This window comes from Mus caroli, unplaced genomic scaffold (genome assembly GCF_978045245.1).
Source record: "Mus caroli unplaced genomic scaffold, Mus_caroli_1 scaffold_5, whole genome shotgun sequence".
In the NCBI taxonomy this organism is placed as follows: Eukaryota; Metazoa; Chordata; class Mammalia; order Rodentia; family Muridae; genus Mus; species Mus caroli.
This window is the reverse complement of record NW_028227260.1, coordinates 41,802,953-41,822,006: the sequence shown is the minus strand read 5'-3', so window position 1 is coordinate 41,822,006 and position 19,054 is coordinate 41,802,953. Positions and strand designations below refer to the sequence as shown.

The window sequence follows — 19,054 nt, the reverse complement described above, 5'->3', positions numbered from 1 at the left end:
GAGCTATGAAACATAGAAGAAAAACAGAGACCAAGAACTCTCAGAACATTTTTCTGTCGAAGACTCAGCAGATTTTCTGGTTTTAGACCATTTCAAATTGCAGTAAGCAAAACAGAGTAGTGCAGAAAGTCAAGATAATTAGATAAATACATGAAAGTAACAGAACTGAGTCCAGAAATAAACACACACATAAATAGGCGAAGTATTTTACAAAACTGTGATATCGTTGTCAATTGAAAAGCTACAGATATGGTAAATATTTCAATAAATTGTAGTGGTATAGTTAAATACCTATATGCAAAAACAAAAAATATTCACTCTATACCTTATAAAATTTAACTCAAAGCTATAATTAACCTCAAGGGACCAAGGTACAGAGAATAAGAGACTGTGGAATGCTCAGCCCTAAATGGAACATATAAAACACACATGGTCCTCCCAAGGCTTAGTGATTATAGTGGCAAGAAGATGGAGAGACTATAAATGAGTACACAGAAACAGTGTCTTCTGCATCCAGCAGGGGAGGTGCACATATGAAATCACACTGGTTATGTTAGTACAGCATGCACAGGATCTATACAAGCCCAAGATAGAGCAAAATCCAGTACAGAAAGGGAAGTTGGACACAAAGTCCCACCTATAGCCAGAGAGCTATTGGAATTGAGGGGGGGGGAAACCACTTTTTTTCTAATAGAGTAGTCCCTAGTAAGTTGATCATGCTCTAATGGAAGGCCAAACATCCAAGAATATTTGAACAGCACAAATTGGAAATACTGTCTTTTTTTTTTTTTAATGTACAAAGTGATGTGTATAGGAAAGGCAGTTGTATCTGGAAAGAGCTAGGAAAGTCAGGGTGAATATGATCAAAACATGCAAAAATCCTCAAGTAACTAATAAAAATGTTTTAAAAGTCACCCAACACCTGTATGTAACTTTAGATGAATGTAATTTTAGATGAGTGGGCTAAGACTATAGAGCAGTGCTAGAGATCTTACCTAACATTACCTAACACACACATGGGTCTCTGCAATCAAAATTAAGATATTTAGAAGAAAACAATGGGCCCATGTATAGTTTTTGATTGATGGCTTAGTCTCTCAGAGCACTGAAGGGTCCTGGTTAGTTGACACTGTTGTTCCTTTTTTAAAAATGTTATTGGTTATTTTCTTTATTTATATTTCAGATGTTATACTCCTTCCAAGTTAACTCCACTATCCTCTCTCCCATCTCCCCTACTTCTATGAGAGTTCTCCCACAACCACCTATCCTCTCCCTCTGCAGCACCCTAGTATTCCCCTATGCTGGGTCATTGAGTCTCCACAGGACCATGGGACTCCCCTGCCATCGATGACTGACAAGGCCATCATCTGGTACATATGTAGCTGGAGCCACGAGTCCCTCCATGTGTACTCTTTGGTTGGTGATTTAGTCCTCTGGGGACTTTGAAGGGGGTCTGTTTGGTTGATATTGTTGTTCTTTCTGTGGAGCTACTAATCCCTTCAGTTCCTTCTGTCCTTCCCCTAAATTCCTCCATTGGGGTCCCAGTGCTTAGTTGGATGTTTGCAACTGCACCTTATGGTACCTTCTCCAAAACTGAACATATAATTGGACAAAAAACAAGCCTCAACCGATACAAGAACATTTAAATAATCCCATGCATACTATCAGATCATCAAGGATTAAGGCTGGTCTTCAACAACAAAAACAAAAGAAAACCCATATACACATGAAAGCTGAACAACTCTCTACTCAATGATAACCTGGTCAGGGAAGAAATGAAGAAATTAAAGACTTTTTAGAATCTAGTGAAAATGAAAGCACAACATACCCAAACTTGTGGTACACAATGAAAGCAGTGCTAAGAAGAAACAACATAGCTCTGAGTGACTTCATAAAAAATGGGAAAGAACATACACTAGCAGCTTAAAAGCATGTCTGAAAGCTCTAGAACAAAAAAGCAAATACACCCAAGAGGCAGAAAATAATCCAACACAGGGCTGAAATCAACCAAGTAGAAACAAAGAGTACTATACAAAGAATCAAAGAGCTGGTTCTTTGAGAAAATTGAAAAGATAGATAAACATTTAGGCAGACTAACTAGATGGCACAGGGACAGTATACAAATTAACAAGATCAGAAATGAAAAAGGGAGACATAGCAACAGAAACTGAAGAACTTTAAAAATGATTAGGTCATGCTACAAAAGTCTATACTCAATAAAACTGGAAAATCTGGGTGAAATAGAAAATTTTCTAGACAGATACCAAGTACTAAAGTTAAATCAGGATCAGATAGACCATCTAAACTGTCCCATAACCCCTAAAGAAATATAAGTACTCATTGAAAGTGTCCTAACCAGAAGCCCAGAAGCAGATGGTTTTAGTGCAGAATTCTATGAGACCTTCAAAGAAGATCTACTACCAATATTTCTCAAACTATTCTGTAAACTAGAAACAAAAGAAACACTACCCAATGAAGCCACAATTATTGTGAAGCCACAATTATTCTGATGCCTAAACCACATAAAGGCCCAACAAAAAAAGAACTTCAGACCAATTTCCCTCATGAATATTGACGCAAAAATGCTCAGTAAAATTCTCACAAACTGCCAGGCTTGGTGGCACACACCTTTAATCCCAGCGCTCGGGAGGCAGAGGCAGGCAGATTTCTGAGTTCAAGGCCAGCCTGGTCTACAGAGTGAGTTCCAGGACAGCCAGGGCTATACAGAGAAACCCTGTATCAAAAAAAGAAAAAAAAAAAAACTCACAAACCAAATCTAAGAACATATCAAAATGATCATTCACCATGATCAAGTAAGTTTCATTCCAGGGATGCAGAGATGATTTGATATATAGAAATCCATCAACATAATTCACCAAATAAACAAACTCAAAGAAAAGAAAAACCACATGATAATCTCATTAAAAAGCCTTTGACAAAATACAACACCCTTTCAATTTAAAAGTACTGGAGAGTGCTCACTTCAGCAGCACATATACTAAAAATTGGAACGATACAGAGAAGATTAGCATGGCCCCTGCGCAAGAATGACACGCAAATTTGTGAAACATTCCATATTTTTTCATCCTGAGTGAGGTAACCCAATCACAAAAGAACTCACGGGATATGTACTCACTGATAAGTGGATGTTAGCCCAGAAACTTTGAATACCCAAGATATAAGATACAATTTGCAAAACACATGAAACTCAAGAAGAACGAAGACCAAAGTGTGGACACTTTGCCCCCTCATAGAATTGGGAACAAAACACTCATGGAAGGAGTTACAGAGACAAAGTTTGGAGCTGAGACGAAAGGATGGACCATCTAGAGACTGCCATATCTGGGGATCCATCCCATAATCAGCCTCCAAACACTGACAACATTGCATACACTAGCAAGATTTTGCTGAAAGGACCCAGATATAGCTGTCTCTTGTGAGGCTATGCCGGGGCCTAGCAAACACAGAAGTGGATGCTCACAGTCAGCTATTGGATGGATCACAGGGCCCCCAATGGAGGAGCTAGAGAAAGTACCCAAGGAGCTAAAGGGATCTGCAACCCTATAGATGGAACAACAATATGAACTAACCAGTACCCCATGGAGCTCCTGTTTCTAGCTGCAGATGTATCAGAAGATGGCCTAGTCAGCCATCAGTGGAAAGAGAGTCCCATTGGTCTTGCAAACTTTATATGCCTCAGTACAGGGGAACACCAGGACCAAGAAGTGGGAGTGCGTGGGTAGGGGATTGGGGGGGGGAGGGTGTGGGGGACTTTTGGGATAGCATTGGAAATGTAAATGAAGAAAATACCTAATTAAAAAAAAAAAACCCAACCAACCAAACAAACAAACAAAGTATTGGAGAAATCAGGAATTCAAAGTCCATAGCTAAACATAATAAAAACAATATACAGCAAACCAATAACCAACATCAAACTAAATGTAGAGAAACTTGAAGCAATCCCACTAAAATCAGGGACTAGACTAGGATCTCTACTTTCCTCCTGTTGTTCCTATGGGATTGTAATCCTCCTCTGTTCCTTCAATCCTTCCCCAAACTCTTCCATAGGGGTTTCTGACTTTAATCTACTGGTTGGCTACAAGTTTGTCTCAGTAAGCTGCTGGTAGAGCCTCTCAGAGGAAAGCCATGCTGGCCTTTTGTCTGCAAGCACAATATAGCAGGAGTTTGATGTGCATGCACAGGATGGATGCCAAGTTGGATTGGTCACAGGGTGGCCTTTCTTTCAGTCTCTGCTCCATTTTTGTTCCTGCCTTTCCTTTAGACCAGAACAATTCTGGGTACAAATTTTGAAAATGGGTAGGTGGTCCTCTGCCTCAACTGAGAGCCCTGTCTACTGGAGGTGATCTCTTCAGGTTCCACCTCCCCACTGTTGAGCATTTTGGCTAATGTCTTCACCATTGAGTCCTGATAGCCTCTTCTATACCTGGTCTCTGAGATTTCCTAGAGGTTCCCCCCATAATCCACCCTACACACTAACTTTATTTTTAATTTAGAAGTTATTTATTTTTGATAAACTTAATAATGAGTAAGCTCAGAGAGTGACATTGACTAAGATGACATACCCAGAGACAATAGGTTGCATTTACTATAAATAAACCCTCAGTCTTAAAGGAAAAACACATATAATAATGAACACTAACTTTTCATTCCAGGCATGGGAATGTCTGCTTTTTCCCGTGAAGAAAATAACACTTACAAGGCAATTCACTATAGATGCATTTGAATAGATAGTAATAAACAACTATTTTAGAGATATGTCTATGCCCTGAAAATGTATAGACATTTATCAGCATGCCACAAGGTTACATTAGGTTATATCCATTTTGATGTTGACTTATTTATCAGCATCGACTGTCTTCACCATAACTTCTAAGGAAACTGAATGTTTCAACAAGACCCTTCATTAATTTCATAAGCATGTCTCTTGTCATTTTTGTTTCATTTGCTATTTATTAATCTAATTTAAAACCATGAACATCATATATAAGATTTTCATTTTCTTTATACAATTACCAAAATGAGCTAGGCCTCGTGGTATAATCCCAGACACAAGGACTCTTGATTAAAGAGGATCACAAGTTCAGAGTCTGATCAGGGTATAGACTGAGCTGAAGATAAGCCTGCACATCTTAGTGAGATTTAGTCTGTAATGAAAATCTAAACAAATAGGACTCTGGATAGGGATTAGTGATAAAGTGTTGGCCTAGCATTTTGAAGCTCTAGCTTCATGACTCTCTAATATAGAAAGATAGATAGATAAATAGATAGATAGATGATAGATGATTCTGATTTTCATTATTTTCATTCTGTAACAGCTTCAATTGTAGCTTAGCTATTACTTGAAGTGGATAGGCAGGACTGAAATAGCAAAAGGAATCAGCAACAGAAAGAAACAAGTGAAAAGGGGACTCCATAAACAAATAAAAATAAAACCTACTAAACATTATTGCAAACTGTGAGTTTTCTTCCATTTTGCTCTCCCTGTACTTTTTAAAACACTGAATTATCATTTAGTTTTATTTTGCTTTGTTTTTAGGTACTTTTGTGAGTTTATATTTATTTGTTTTCAGTATTTTATTATAATATATCCTGATTTCAGTTACCCCTATTATATCTTGCCAGCTCCTCCCCAACTCCCTTTTCATCCAGATCCACTCCCTTTCAGTCTCACATTAGAAAACAAACAGGTTTGTAGATGAAAACAATAAAATAGTATATAATAAGATAAAACCACAAAATAGCACATTGGAATTGGACAAAACCAACAGAAGAAAAGGAGCCCAGGAGAATGTACAAAAAACAGAGACAACTCATTCACATACTCAGAAATCCCATATACACAGTGAAAATAAAGCCATAATATATACACAAAGAACCTGTTGTGTAAAAATAGAAGAAAAATATATAAATAAAAATGACAATAAAAATTTAAGATTAAAGAAAAGAAAAGCCCTGATGCAAGATTATGAGACAGGGAACATGACTGGTGAGTGGTAGGCAATATCTGTTCCAAAAAAACCCAGAGGATCTTGTGCTAGCAGGAACAGGGAAAAAGGAAACCTGCCCTACCAGTGGCTGTGGTTTGTTCCAAACTGTGCCAGCCCTGTGCCATCTTGGACATGAACTCGGTGGAGGGTCCCAAGGTCCCCAGAGAACTCTCCATGCTGCGGGCACCCTAGCACACCCAGGATCTTGAGATCACTGGTGAGTGGAACGGAACATCTGTTCAAAAAACCCAGAGGGTCTTGTGCTAACAGGAAGAGGGACAAAGGACAAAGTCAGTCCCTAGCACACCCAGAAACATGTGATCACTGAGACCAGTCTACTCAGGAGAGCACATGAGTGGCAGAAGCAAAAGAGCTTCTTGGACAGGGTCCCTTCGGGCCTTCATCCTTAGCCAGGAGGCAGAGCTGGGAGGCAGAGCTGAGACCCAGACCCCTGGGCATATTCCCTGCCAGAGAAAAGTAGGCCTCCAGGGAGGGCTCTGACTCCAGGACTCAGGAGGTGGATCTGAGCTCCAGACTTCTGTGTACCATCCCTGCAAGAAGAAAGCTTGCCTGCAGAGAGTGCTCTGACCACTGGGACTCAGAAGAGAGTTGGATTCCCAGGAGTGCTGACAGAGGCTAAAGAATCACAGGAGGAACAAGCTCCAGCCAAAGAGAGCTAGAACATCTAACACCAGAGATTACCAGATGGCCAAAGACAAATGTAAGAATCATACTAACAGAAAAAAAGACCACACGGCATCATCAAAACCCAGTACGTCCACCACAGTGAGTCCTGGATACCCCAACGCACCCGAAAAGCAAGATTTGTATTTAAAATTATTACTCATAATGCTGGTAGAGGATTTTTAAGAAGGGCATTAATAACTCATTTAAAGAAATACAGGAGAACACAGCTAAACAGGTAGAACTCCTTGAAGAATTATAGGAAAACACTGCTAAACAGGTAGAAGACCTTAAAGAGGAAACACAAAAATCCCTTAAAGAATTACAGGAAAACACAACCAAACAGGTGATGGAATTGAACAAAACCATCCAAGATCTAAAAATGGAAGTAGAAACAAGGAAGAAAACCCAAAGGAAGACAACTATGAAGAAAGAAACCCTAGGAAAGAAATCAGGAACCATAGATGTGAGCATCAACAACAGAATACAAGAGATGGAAGAGAGAATCTCAGGTGTAGAAGATTCTATAGAGAACATGGACACAAAAATCAAAGAAAATGCAAAATGCAAAAAGATCCTCACCCAAAACATCCAAGAAATCCAGGATACAATGAGAAGACCAAATCTACAGATAATAGGAGTAGATGAGAATGAAGATTTTCAACTTAAAGGGCCAGTAAATATCTTCAACAAAATTATTGAAGAAAACTTCCCAAACCTAAAGAAAGACATGCCCATGAACATACAAGAAGCCTACAGAACTCCAAATAGACTGGAACACTAAAGAAATTCCTCCCGACACATAATAATCACAACAACAAATGCACTAAATAAAGATAGAATATTAAAAGCAGTAAGGGAAAAGGTCGAGTAACATATAAAGGCAGACCTATTAGAATTATACCAGACTTCTCACAAGAGACTTATGAAAGCCAGAAGATCCTGGAAAGATGTTATGAAGACCCTAAGAGAACACAAATGCCAGCCCAGGCTACTATACCCAACAAAGCTCTCAATTACCATAGATGGAAAAAACCAAAGTATTCCATGACAAAACCAAATTCACACATTATCTTTCCACGAATCCAGCCCTTCAAAGGATAATAAAGGGAAAACACCAACACAACGATGAAAATTATGCCCTAGAAAATCAAGAATTATTTGTTCAACAAACCTAAAAAAAGACAGGCACAAGAACAGAATCCCAACTCTAACAACAAAAGTAACAGGAAGCAACAATTACTTTTCCTTAATATCTCTTAATATCAATGGACTCAATTCCCCAATAAAAAGAAATAGACTAACAGACTGTCTACATAAACAGGACCCAACATTTTGCTGCATACAGGAAACCCACCTCAGGGAAAAAGACAGACAGTACCTCAGAGTAAAAGTCTAGGAAACAATTTTCCAAGCAAATGGTCCAAAGAAACAAGCTGGAGAAGCCATTCTAATATCGAGTAAATTTGACTTCCAACACAATGTTATCAAAAAAGAAAAGGAGGCACATTTCATACTCATCAAAGGTAAGATCTTCCAAGATGAACTCTCAATTCTGAATATCTATGCTCCAAATGCAAGGACAGCCCCATTGATTAAAGAAACTTTAGTAAAGCTCAAAGCACACATTGCACCTCACACAATAATAGTGGGAGACTTCAACACCCCACACTCATCAATGGACAGATCCTGGAAACAGAAACTAAAGAGAGACACAGTGAAACTAACAGAAGTTATGAAAGAAATGGACTTAACAGATATCTACAGAATGTTTTATCCTAAAACAAAAGGATATACCATCTTCTCAGCACCTCATGGCAACTTCTCCAAAATTGACCATATAATTGGTCACAAAACAGATACAAGGATGTGGAGAAAGAGGAACACTCTTCCATTGCTGGTGGCTTTGCAAGCTGGTACAACTACTCTGGAAATCGGTCTGGTGATTCCTCAGAAAATTGGACATAGTACTAGCTGAAGAGCCAGCAATTCCGCTCCTGGGCATATACCCAGAAGATGTCCAACTTGTAATAAGGACACATGCTCCACTATGTTCATAGCAGCCTTGTTTACAATAGCCAGAAGCTGGAAAGAACCCGGATGTCCCTCAATAGAGGAATGGATACAGAAAATATGGTATATTTACACAATGGAGTAGTACTTGGCTATTAAAAACAGTGAATTTATGAAATTCTTAGGCAAATAGATGGATCTGGAGGATATCATCCTATGTGAGGTAACCCAATCACAAAGAACACACATGGTATGCAGTCAGTGATAAGTGGATTTTAGCCCATAAGCTCAGAATATACAAGATACAATTTGCAAAACACATGAAACTCAAGAAGGAAGACCAAAGTGTGGATACTTCTTTCCTTCTTAGAAGGGGGAACAAAATACCCATGGAAGGAGTTACAGAGACAAAGTATGGAACAGAGACTGAAGGAATGACCATCCAGAGACTGCCCCACGTGGGGATCCATCCCATTCACACATACCAAACCCAGACACTATTGTGGATGCCCATAAGTGCTTGCTGACAGGAGCCTACTATAGCTCTCTTCTGAGAGGCTCTGCCAGTGCCTGACAAATACAGAAGTGGATGATCACAGCCCTCCAGTGGGCTAAGCATAGAAGGCTTTTTAAAGAAGCCTCTACTACATTTAAAAACAAAACACAGACATTGGGGCTTCTACCCAAAGCACAGCAGTTACCAGATGAAGGAAGCGGGCAGGGAGGGAGGGAGAGGGACCAGCTCCTGTTACACATGGTTACTCAGGGCCTGAAAGCAGCCAATACAGCAGCAGATGGCAAAACCTGTGGAAACCAAAGCTGTGGGATAAGACACATCAGGTTCTCCCAAGCTTGGCCCAACAGGTTGGCCCAGTCCAGTCCTATAGGAGTTAAGGCTCAGTGCTCATTGCCTGCAGGGAAATGCAGCTCTGTTTTTGCTGCTGAGGCCAGAAATGGGCCAAAGGGCAAAATGCCTCTCCCTGTAAACAAAGGGAAGGGGCGTGGCCAGCAGTAGCACAGCTATATAAAGTAGCACAGCTATATGACAGCAGACACAGGAGACAGAGACAGGCTAATCTTTGTAAATTCTAGACCAGCAAGGTCTACACAATAAAGTTAGGGTTGGACCCTCTGATGATAGATACAGACACTTACAAACAACAGTCTGGAATTCAAAATGACACTTTTTTCCCCTTAAAATCACTCTATAGGTTTTTGTTTAATAATACTTAAGAGGGTCCTTAATAATTTAAAAAACAAATACACATTAATCTTAAATTTATATAAAGAGAAATAAAAATATAGATATATTTTTCCACAGAGATATTAATCTCCAAAGAAGAGAGAAAGAAATGGGAATTGATATAAATGGTTACAAGGGTATGTAGATAATAAACAAATCCAGGCCTTTGATCTCAATACTGGGAGGCAAAGGCAGGGACAAATAGGTTCCTTGAGTAGATTAGGTCAGACTAATCTACAGAACATATCCGACTCAGCCAGGGTTTTACAAAGGAACCTTGTCTCAATAAATAATAATAATAGTTTTAAATTGTTTTAATGGTTTTAATTATCATAATGAAGGTGGTTATATGTTCAGTGGTTATGATGGCATTACTCACCCTCTATGAGAGAGGTCAAAATAAAGCAGACCTAAGTAAAAAGGGGGCTGCTGGATTAAATTAGTCCATACTTTTAATGACTTCTGACTGCCAGACCAAGGGCAAGATGTTGGGCAAGAGGCTTTGTATTTGTGTTAACAAAAAAAGAAGAAAAGGCTTTGGACTCTTTCCAAACTAATAAAGATCAGATTTGATAGAGGGACATCATCTGAATATCTCAGCTACAGGCAGGAAAAAAAAATAAATGAAAGAACAACCAAATGGACAGGTAATGTATGCACTGATTCTGCTACTTGAAAACAGCTCTGAGACTGGCTGAAACATGAAAAAAAAATATCTTTGCATAGCTAATAGATCTTGTTGACTACAAAATCATCAAGACTTTTCATAACATTCTTTTAATGAGGTAGGCAAAAATTGATATTACAATCTATTATGATCCAAAGTAACTTTTAAGGAAAGACGTTGTCTTTCATCTGTTCAAACAAAGAGCAGAAAACCATCCTTAATTGATCTGAGCACCCTGCACATTCCATAAAAATGTCTTTATAAAACTATCTATTGCTTGTAACATTTGTATAATGCAGAATAAAAATCCAGGAGGGCAGCATGATAGGATTCACCTTTGAGGATGCTGAGACCTGCTGCTCTAGCTCCTTGATCGGCCCTGCCTCAAACTGATGTTGTTTCCAAAGACTTGCTTCTAGTACAGCTTCAAAAAAGACTGCTAATCCAGATGACCTTGATTCATCCAGCCTTTCAGACTGTCACAGTCAAGAATTCAGTTAAGCCCTGAACTTTCTCATCATACAAAGACTGGACAGAAAATGATGCCAACTAGCTTTTTTTTTTTTTTGACTTAACCATATTTCCAATTTCCTTTTGAGACCCAAACAGTAATTCTTTGCTCCAATTCAGCAAGGAAGCAATTAAGTTGGTATATATGGTTTTCATCCATTTCTGAGTTATACATGTTACCATTTTAGGGGATGATTATATATTATTATGGTCTTAAGGAGGGAATCAAGTAGGGAGCTTAGACTCAAGGATTTCTTTCTTTCCTTTTCTTTTCTATATCCTTCTTTCTCGCTTAGATAAAGGGAAGAAGGTTAGAAGAGAAAAGGGGAATATATAAATATTGTAAGGAAATAGACAAATGGGGTAGATTATTGAATCTACTCTTAAACCAAAACCATTTTATAGCCATACTCTTGCATTGGTAGAAATTTTTATATTTTGCTGCAAAAGTGATGTCATATTTGTTACATTGATGCAGAAATAAGGTTATTTTTGATACATTGGTATAGGTTGTTATATATTGATACAAATTTAAGGTTATGTTTGGTACAGAGAATTTATATATTTTAATATTTATTTGAAAAATCATACATAATTCTTAAAGATGCAATATAAAATTCTAGTGTCTTTAAAAGCTGCTATTACAAACTGTTAGAGATAATAAAATGCAAATTACAAACTGTTAGGGATAAATAAGAAATACAAGTTAATAATTACATAGTCAAACTCATCGTCATATTAGATACTAGTTTAGTTAATTACAATAAAATGTTTTCAAGGTTATTCAGACAGTAAATAGCTAAGAATAAACAATGTTCGACAGTTCAGATATAATGTAGGTAGATAATTGCTCTTCAAAAACCTCAAAGATCCACAAAATATGGAATTTAAAATTATTTCATTATTAAAAGAACTTTTGACTATGAGACATGTCTGTTCCTGAAGATAGCCCCATGTTGGGAATTGGTTCTAATGTTTTGTTTTAATTTGGCTCCCACAAGCTGTGCTTCCAGGTCTGATTGTCCCTGTCCCCAGCTGTCTTTGATTGGTAATAAAGAATTACCATATAGCCAATGGTTGGGCAGGGAAACAGAAGCAGGATGTTTAGATTATGTGGGCAAGTGACCAAAAGAGAGAGGGAAAAGAAGAAGAGAATCACCATGACTCAGAGGGAGAGGGATCAGATTTAAGAGCTTCAGGAAAAAAATCATTCAGCAATGTCGGTGGAAAGGAAAAGTGGCCCAATTTTTTTTTGGGGGGTGTACAGAAGGTAACAGGGCAGCAAAGATAAAATATAGATTTAGAAGATGTTAAGCCAGGAATACTAGAGGGGGATGTGTTCTAGCCATGGGGAGGTTTAGAAATGCTCAGCCATTGAGCTAGTCAAGGCATATAAAAATTAGCTGGTGTGTGTGTGTGTGTGTGTGTGTGTGTGTGTGTGTGTGTGTGTGTGTTTCATTTGCGATTCTAGAGCTCTTAGGCAGGTGCAGCACATGAGCATGCAACCCACAAGAAGCACAGTTAACTAATTCACCATTAAATCCTATCCTCCTTCAAATTATAAAAAATTTGGTACATTGGGTTACATATTTTATTGCCTGTTACAATTGATGGATCAAGATAATCAAAAGCATTAGCTTTTTTATGTTTGAAATACAGTTTCCACCATGGGCCTTCAATATTCTCTGAGCTTTCAGGAGGGAGAGCATCTGAAAAAGGTGTCAGTAGTTAAAGGTGCTGGTAAATTAGAAGGTACTAGAAAATTAGTAAACTGACTACAGAGTCTTAAACATTTCATTTTTATACTTCTGCTCCTCTAGAACCATTCCCAGTACCAATTTCTGTAGAAGTAGATTCCACCAGATGTGCTTGCAAGCAGCAAAGAAGAGCAAATTGTCCTTCTTCCAATGTCCTTATGTAGGTCTCCAGCAGAAGGTGGTGATTAAAGATGGTGAACATTTTTTCAGGTGCTTCTCAGTCATTCAGTATTCCTCAGTTGGGAATTCTTTGTTTAGCTCTGTACCCCACTTTTAATAGGGTTGTTTGATTTTTTTGGAGACCATCTTCTTGAGTTCTTTATATATATTGGATATTAGTCCCCTATCAGATTTAGGATTTCCAAATTTGTTGGTGGCCTTTTTGTCTTATTGACAGTATCTTTTGCCTTACTAAAGATTTGCAATTTTATGAGGTCCCATTTGTCGATTCTTGAATCTTACAGCACAACCCATTGCTGTTCTGTTCAGGAATTTTTCCCCTGTGACCATATGTTTGAGGCTTTCCCCCACTTTCTCCTCTATAAGTTTCAGTGTCTCTGGTTTAATGTGGTTCCTCGATCCACTTAGATTTGAGCTTAGTATAAGAAGAATGGATCAGGCAGTCTCTAAATGGTCCATCCTTTCATCACAGCTACGAACTTTGTCTCTGTAACTCCTTCCCTGGGTGTTTTGTTCCCAATTCTAAGAAGGTGCACAGGGATCCATCCCATAATCAGCTTCTAAACGCTGACACCATTGCATACACTAGCAAGATTTTGCTGAAAGGACCCAAATATAGCTGTCTCTTGTGAGACGATGCCGGGGCCTAGCAAACACAGGAGTGGATGTTCACAGTCAGCTATTGGATGTATCACAGGGCTCCCAATGGAGAAGCTAGAGAAAGTACCCAAGGAGCTAAAGGGATCTGCAACCCTATTGTTGGAACAACATGATGTACTAACCAGAACCCCGGAGCTCTTGTCTCTAGCTGCATATGTATCGAAAGATGGCCTAGTCGGCCATCAATGGAAAGAGAGGCCCATTGGACTTGCAAACTTTATATGCCCCAATATAGGGGAATGCCAGGGCCAAAAGAATGGGAATGGGTGGGTAGGGAAGTGGGGGGCGCTATGGGGGACTTTTGGGATAGCATTGGAAATGTAATTGAGGAAAATATGTAATAAAAATATTAAAAATCAAAAAAAAAAAGAAGAAGAATGGATCAATTTGCATTCTTCTACATGATAACCGCCATTTAAGCCAGCACCATTTGTTGAAAATGCTGTCTTTTTTCCACTGGATGGTTTTAGCTCCCTTTTCAAAGATCAACTGGCCATAGGTGTGTGGGTTCATTTCTGGGTCTTCAATTCTATTCCATTGGTCTACCTGTCTGCCACTGTACCAGTAACATACAGTTTTTATCGCAATTGCTCTGTAGTACAGCTTTAGGTCAGGCATGGTGATTCCACCAGAGGTTCTTTTATCCTTGAGGAGAGTTTTTGCTATCCTAGGTTTTTTGTTACTCCAGATGAATTTGCAAATTGCCCTTTCTAATTCGTTGAAGAATTGAGTTGGAATTTTGATGCGGATTGCATTGAGTCTGTAGATTGCTTTCGGCAAAATAGCCATATTTACTATATTGAGCCTGCCAATCCATGAGCATGGGAGATCTTTCCATCTTCTGAGATCTTCTATAATTTCTTTCTTCAGAGACTTGAAGTTCTTATCATACAGATCTCTCACTTCCTTAGTTAGAGTCACATCAAGGTATTTTATGTATTTGTGACTATTGTAAAGGGTGTCATTTCCCTAGTTTCTTTCTCAGCCTGTTTATCCTTTGTGTAGAGAAAGTCCACTGATTTGTTTGATTTAATTTATATCCAGCTACTTCATTGAAGCTGTTTATCAGGTTTAGGAGTTCTCTGGTGGAATTTTTAGGGTCATTTATATATGCTATTATATCATCTGCAAATAGTGATATTTTGACTTCTTCCTTTCCAATTTGTATCCCCTTGATCTCCCTTTGTTGTCAAATTGCTCTGGCTAGGACTTCAAGTACTATATTGAAAATGTAGGGAGAAAGTGGGTAGCCTTGTCTACTCCCTGATTTTAGTGGGATTGCTTCAAGTTTCTCTCCATTTAGTTTGATGTTGGCTACTGGTTTGCTGTAGATTGCTTTTATTATGTTTAGGTATGGGCCTTGAATTGCTGATCTTTCCAAGACTTTTTATCATGAATTTTGTCAATTTTGTTGGATTTTGTCAAATGTTTTCTCAGCATTTAACGAGATGATCATGTGGGTTTTGCCTTTGAGTTTGTATATACAGTGGATTACATTGATGGATATTATAGTATATTAAACCATCCTTGCATCCCTGGAAAGGAGCCTACTTGGTCATGATGGTTGATCATTTTGATGTCTTCTTGGATTCGGTTACGATGATTTTATTGAGTATTTTTGTATCGATATACATAAGGGAAATTGGACTGAAGTACTCTTTCTATATTGGGTCTTTATGTGGTTTAGATATTAGAGTAATTGTGGCTGCATAGAATCAATTGGGTGGAGTACCTTCTGTTTCTATTTTGTGGAATAGTTTGAGGAGAATTGGAGTTAGGTCTTCTTTGGAGGTCTGATAGAACTCTGCACTAAACCCATCTGGTCCTGGGCTCTTTTTGGTTGGGAGACTATTAATGACAGATTCAATTTCTTTAGGGGATATGGGGGTGTTTAGATTGTTAATCTGATCCTGATTTAACTTTGGTACCTGGTATCTGTCTAGGAAGTTGTCCATTTCATCCAGGTTTTCCAGTTTTGTTGAGTATAGCCTTTGGTAGTAGGATCTGATGATGCTTTGGATTTCCTCAGGTTCTGTTATGTCTCCCTTTTCATTTCTGATTTTGTTAACTAGGATACTGTCCCTGTGCCCTCTAGTTAGTCTGGCTAAGGGTTTATCTATTGTGTTGATTTTCTCAAAATAATCAGCACCTGGTTTGGTTGATTCTTTGTATAGTTCTTTTTGTTTCTATTTGGTTGATTTCAGCCCTGAGTTTGATTATTTCCTGCCCTCTACTCCTCTTTGGTGTATTTGCTTCCTCTTGTTCTAGATCTTTTAGGTGTGCTGTGAAGCTGCTAGTGTGTGCTCACTGCAGTTTCTTTTTAGAGGCACTCAGATCTATGAGCTTTCCTCTTAGGACTGCTTTCGTTGCTTCCCATTAAGTTTGGGTATGTTGTGGCTTCATTTTCATTAAACTCTAAAAAGTCTTTAATTTCTTTATTTCTTCCTTGACCAAGGTATCTTTGAGTAAAGTGTTGTTCAGCCTCCACGTGAATGTTGGCTTTCTATTATTTATGTTGCTATTGAAGATCAGCTTTAGTCTGTGGTGATCTGATAGGATGCATGGGATAATTTCAATATTTTTGTATCTTGTATTGTATTTTTGTATTTTGTATTGTTGAGGCCTGTTTTGTGAATGATTATATGGTCAATTATGGAGAAGGTACCATGAGGTGCTGAGAAAAAGATATATTTTTTTTTATTAGGACAAAATGTTCTGTAGATATCTGTTAAATCCATTTCTTTCATAACTTCTGTTAGTTTCACTGTGTCTCTCTTTAGTTTCTGTTTCCAGGATCTGTCGATTGCTGAGCATGGAGTGCTGAAGTCTCCCACTATTTTTGTGTGAGGTGCAATGTGTGCTTTGAGCTTTACTATAGTTTCTTTAATCAATGGGGCTGCCCTTGCATTTGGAGCATAGATATTCAGAATTGAGAGTTCATCTTGGCAGATTTTACTTTTGATGAGTATGAAGTGCCCCTCCTTGTCTTTTTTTGATAACTTTGGGTTGGAAGTCAAATTTATTCGATATTAGAATGGCTACTCCAGCTTGTTACTTTGGACCATTTACTTGGAAAATTGTTTTCCAGCCTGTCTTAGTCAGGGTTTCTATGGATCTATGAACATGGTAGTTCTTTCTATCTTCTAATACATTTTTCAGTATTTTTCTTCAGTGTCTTAAGATTTTAATCATACATATTTTATATTATTTGAAGCTCTTATGAAATGTGCTGTTTCCACGATTTCTTCCTCAGCCTTTTGTCATTTGTATATAGGAGGGCTACTGATTTGTGTGAGTTAATTTTGTGCCCCACTACATTGCTGGAAGTATTTATCAGCTGTAGGAGTTTTCTAGTGAAAAATTTTCCATCACTTATATATACTACAATATCATCTGTAAATAAAGATACTTGTACTTCTTCCTTTCCAATGTGTATTATCTTGATCTCCTTCGGTTGTCCTACTGATCTAGATAAAACATCAAGTAATATATTGAATAGGTATGGAGAGCATGAACAATCTTGTCTTGTTCCTGATTTTGCTTTGAATTTCTCTTCATTTAGGTATATATTGATTATTGGCTTGTTATATTTATTGTTTGTTTATTATTTTGAGGTATATTCATTGTATCTCTAATCTCTCCAGGACATTTGTCATTCTGAGAGACACTGGATTTTTGTCAAAGGTCTTTTATTACATCTCATGAGATAATCATGTAGGGTTTTTTTTGTTGTTGTTGTTATGTTTTGTTTTGGGTTTTTTTTTGGTTTTTCGAGACAGGGTTTCTCTGTGTAGCCTTGGCTGTCCTGGAACTCACTTTGTAGACCAGGCTACCCTCGAACTCAGAAATCTGCGTGCCTCTGGGATTAAAGGCTTATGCCACCATGCCTGGTATTATCATATAGTTTTTATCTTCAATTTTTTATAAGGAGAATTATATATTTCTATTAATGTAGTTTGAATCATTGCTGTATCTCTTGGAAGAAGTATACATGATCATTGTTGATGGTCCTTTCGATATATTCTTGAATGTTATGAGTATTTTATTGAGAATTTTTGCATCTATCTTCTCAAGAAACAATGGTGTATACTTCATTTCCTATCTTGTGTGATAATTTGAGGAGCATTGGCATTAACTCTTTTTTGAAATTCTTGTAGAAATCTTTGTTAAAAGATCTGACCCTGGCCTTTTTAGGTTGAAAGATTTTAATGACTGGTTCTATTTAACTAGGGGTTATAGGTCTATTTAAATAGCTTATCTGATCTTGATTTAACTTTGGTAAGGGGTATTTATTGTAAAAATTAGCCATTCCTTTTAGATTTTCTATTTTGTTGGAGTACATGTTTTTAAAGTATGCCCTTATGAGTCTCTGGATTTTCTCAGTGTTTGTTGTTATGTCTCCCTTTTCATTTCTTTAAATTTGAATATTTTCCCTCTACCTTTTAGTTAGTTTAGATAAGAGTTTCTCAATCTTACTGGTTTTCTCAGAGTACCAACTCCTTGTTTCACTACTTCTTTGTATTGTTTTTTGTTTCTATTTTCTTGATTTCTACCTGATTGTTATTTCTGGTCTTCTACTTATTTTTGGTTTGATTTCTTTCTTTTGTTCTAGAGATTTCTGTTGTGTTGTTAAAATACTAGTATAAGATCTCATATATATATATATATATATATATATATATATATAATTTTTTTTATAATTTAGTGCTATGACCTTTCTTTTTACCACTGCCTTCATTGTGTCACATAAGTGTAGGTATGTTGTATATTGTAGAAAATCTTAATTCCAATCTTGGGTTTCTACCCCACCTTTCATCATTCAGTTCCCGTATAAAAGACACACAACTTATTATTTGCAATAAACCATAAACAGCACAAAAGCTGGAGAGATATCTCTCCTCTATTCTATTATATCTATTTCCCAGCCAATATTCCCATTATATAATTTGCTATGTTTCCTCTGGGCTGCTCTGGAAGTCCAATGAGCCAACCCACATGGCCATTATTTTGACTCACCTAACCCATGGCAGCTTCTTCCTCCATTCACCTTCTCTCCCTCATTGTAATCTTCTTTACCCTCAAGGCTGGGAACACCAAGTACCACCTTCCTCAATTCTGCCCAGCTATAGATTGTAGGCATCTTTAATTAGAAATAACGTGGGGGCAAAGTCACACAGTGTCACTTGGGTCTACATGTCAATTTTGAGGCAACCAGGTCTTGTGGGCCTACATTTAGCATTACAATACATAGCAAAAGACCAAACCTCAACAGTATATGCATTTTCATTGAACTCTAGATAGACTTTAATTTCTTTCTCTCTTTCTGTCTTGA

The 19,054-nt window shown here is 37.7% G+C and overlaps 1 non-coding gene across 1 annotated transcript; it reads left to right on the top strand.

The window, feature by feature from the left end:
• The first annotated feature begins 2,974 nt into the window (after nt 1-2,974).
• LOC147004583 (U6 spliceosomal RNA) lies at nt 2,975-3,082 on the top strand. The gene has a single exon (XR_015047214.1). It is a non-coding gene; the product is annotated as a U6 spliceosomal RNA (small nuclear RNA).
• The last annotated feature ends 15,972 nt before the right edge of the window (nt 3,083-19,054 follow it).